Raw genomic sequence first — 3,838 nt, 5'->3', positions numbered from 1 at the left:
GGCAGTGCGAACAGTAGCAGGCTGAGCACACAACCCTGAGATGGACCAGTGCTCAGTGGGGTGGGACTTGAAGTTTTCCTACTAACCCAGATGACTGTTGGTCTTTTGTGCAAGAAATCCAGAATCTGGTTGCAGACAGGGTCTTGTGTCCCAGCAAGGACAGTTTATCACTAACCTCTGAGATATGATCATGTTAAACATTGAGTTGAAGTCAATGAACAACAGCCTCACACATCGTTCTGTGCTGGATCAGCATGACGTGGAGGGGCAAAGGACAGCATCATCTGTGGACCAGTTTAGACATTATACCATCCCAGCCAATACTTTCTTCACCCCCACCCTCTCCCCAAATCAGGAAGAAAATGGATAAAGTGAGAGATCACGCAAAATCGGATTTAAGGTCTGGTTGGACTTCTGAATGAGCCTGACTCACAAGATAAGGTTGCTTTTGCTCTGCACTAATTGATCTCAGTCAGTAAATGTATAACCCTGCACTATGTACTGTATTTTCATTGCTATACGATGTACAGGCTGACGCATTGAATTTACTCCAGATTCCCTTTCTCACTGTGCAGTGGCACAATGTGGCAATAAACTTGAACATAAACAATATCACAGAAAAGTGTTCAACAGGAGCTCAGAATCAGGAATATCAATGAAGCTGTGAAAGGGCTCGTGCACCTCTTTCTAATCCCAACAACCTGCCTTGGTCCAGCTACATTGACACAAGAAATCGCATCAACGACTCTACTTCCTGAGAAGCCTGACAAAATTTAATGTGTCACCAAAGTCCTGTCACAATTTCTATTAATGGACCACAGAAGGTATCTGGGAACCGTTCTGCCTAAGACTGCAAGAAACTGCTGCTCAGACCATCACACCCACCCACCCCACCTCGCTACTTTCCCCTTCATTGATCTGTTCACACCTCCCACAGACACCATTATGTTTTTTTACATAGAATCTATGTGACTTTTCCCTTCTGAAGTTCAGAAGGTAATAGCCATTCACACAGGAATGACCAAAACTCCAAACATCCTCATTGCTCCGCGACAGAATACCTGAAATGCAGTATTTAAGGAGGCTGGACCATCCTATTCATTGGCCCATGGTTCATGGATCACCTGCAGTTCATATTAGACCGCAGGTGATCTGTGAAAATGACTAGGTGTCGAGGAGGTAAAATACCAGAACGGGAATAAGTCTTTATTCCCATTCCGATCTTTTTACACAGACTGTGTTCTGGGAAATTGGGAATGCAGCAGCTCTGCAAAAAAGGACCTTCCCTACCTGGGTTACTTGATCTCCTCTCACCACCCTCCCACTCTGCCCCCCTCATCACTCAGAAGATATAACCCTCCAGATTCAAGGACAGTTTCTTTCTTGTTGATATCAGACTCTCAAATAGACATGCCATGAATAAAAATGTATGGCACTATTTGTACTCTATACTTTTCTCTTTGTTTTAATTCTCAACTTGCCTGCATAGCACGCAGTGCAAGTTTATCAAATGCATCACAATACAAGAGACAACAAACCACAGTGTGAATTGCCAATGACAACTGAAGCAGTTTCTGTGGTTAATGACAATTAAGTCTTTTTTAAAATATTATTGAATTTCCCACCTGATGAGAATGAATATATTTAAATTCAGACCAACGCTGGCATAATTCTTTTAACCCCAGATTATCAAGTTCATTTTCAAGTTTATTATCATCCAATTTTGCTGAAGACCCAACTGCGCTGGGTGGGTCATGTCTCCAGAATGGAGGACCATCGCTTTCCCAAGATCGTGTTATATGGGAGCTCTCCACTGGCCACCAAGACAGAGGTGCACCAAAGAAGAGGTACAAGGACTGCTTAAAGAAATCTCTTGGTTCCTGCCACATTGACCACCGCCAGTGGGCTGATAACGCCTCCAACTGTGCATCTTGGCACCTCACATTTCGATGGGCAGCAACCTCCTTTGAAGAAGACCACAGAGCCCACCTCACTGACAAAAGACAAAGGAGGAAAAACCCAACACCCAACCCCAACCAACCAATTTTCCCTTGCAACCGCTGCAACCATGCCTGCCTGTCCCGCATCGGACTTGTCAGTCACCAACGAGCCTGCAGCAGACGTGGACATACCCCTCCATAAATCTTCGTCCGAGAAGCCAAGCCAAAGAAAAGAAGAAAAATCATCCAATTACACGTACAACCTAACAAAACAGCATTCTCTGGCCCACAGACCACACGTACAACATATCTCATATGCAGGCAAATGAGGAATATGCAGCACACAGATATTTATATATAAATGAATATTGGGGGCATGGTGTGATGGCGTAGGTTGGAGATGTGGATAAACACCTCTGGTGGCAGAATTAATTAAAACCCGATTAAAAATAGAATTTTAATTTTTTTCCTAAATTTGAGCTCCATGAACTGTGCACCAGTTGATATACAAAGGTTACAAGAAAGGGAAAGTCACACATAACAAAGAAAACAGCTGTTAAAGAGGTTAGTATTGCTGAAGAAGTTGGGGGACTACTTTGTTGATGGATGGATCCTCAGGCTCAAGTTCCTCTCCCTCGTAGAACTACTTGAGCTACAATGGCAAGAATTAACGTGACCGCAGTGCCACCTCTCTGAGGAGCTGGTGAAGATAGCGCTGGAGTCCAGAAGAAGACCATTGAACTCCAGACATCACAAGAACAACTGCGCATGCATGAGGGTTCACAGATGCGCACAATTGAACAGCCTGTTTCCTATGGGGAGCAGCTCAATCTACCAAGTCGTTGGTTTTTAGCGTCACTGGTCAAACCCATTTTCGTTCACAGATTCAAATGGGTATTGAATCTGTTCATTCTTCGAGTGACTCAGAGGGATAAAAAGAAAAGGATCAACAGAGAAGAATTTGAAGGAGGGGAAGAAGAATTTGACAAGGAAGAAACCGAATTGGTCCAAGGGATCCAAGCAATGCATTTTCAGTATCCTGAAGCTGAAATTAAAGGTATGGAAGTTCAACAGCAAACTTCTATTCCTATTCAACAAATGCAGTTGTCATCAAAGTAAATTAATATACAACTTTTACCTGATGCTAAGACACAATTTCAATGTGTCAAAAATGAAATGAAAAATATTTTTAAAAATGGCAAAGTATACTGAAGTTGTTGATAAAGTGAAAACACAAGTTCAGAAACTTGAATGTGATATTCAAGATTATCACTATGAAGTAGAATAATGTAAAGATAATTAATAAATTGAAAGATTCTTTTATGGCTTGGGATGTTCAAAGGAAAGATCTTTTACAGAAGATTGACGTATTGGAAAATCATAGTGGCAGGAACAATGGCGATTGTGGGGCTACCCTACTCCATACATTCTTTTTCAAAAATGGACTCCAGAAATTCTGGGTCCTGAGAACTTGACAAATGGTCTTGAGTTGAATGGAGAGTGTAGAGCTAATAAGGGGGAAAAAAACATTTCTGGGACAAAACCACGTTCAAGTCTGATTAGATGTTTGCATTATCAAGATAAATAAAGTATATTGAGATTGGCGGTTCAAATACTCGAAAACATCAAGGTCCATTGGTGGTGGAAAATAATAAGGTTTTTTTTTAATCCAGCTTTAAACATGTCAGTTGTGAAAAGAAGGAAGAGATTTAATCCTGCAAAATCTGTTCTTTGGAAGAAAGGATGTAAATTCTCTTTTCGTTACCTAAAGAGTTTTGTTGAGGAAATCCAGCACATTTCTTTACAGCAAGATCAGCGTATGGGTGCTCAGAGACAGACTTCTCAGCAAAATTTGTCAAGTTAATTTGAGAGATAGAAAATTGAACAGCAGATGACAG

This window comes from Narcine bancroftii, chromosome 8 (genome assembly GCF_036971445.1).
Source record: "Narcine bancroftii isolate sNarBan1 chromosome 8, sNarBan1.hap1, whole genome shotgun sequence".
Taxonomy (NCBI): domain Eukaryota; kingdom Metazoa; phylum Chordata; class Chondrichthyes; order Torpediniformes; family Narcinidae; genus Narcine; species Narcine bancroftii.
Note: the sequence above shows the minus strand (reverse complement) of the source record.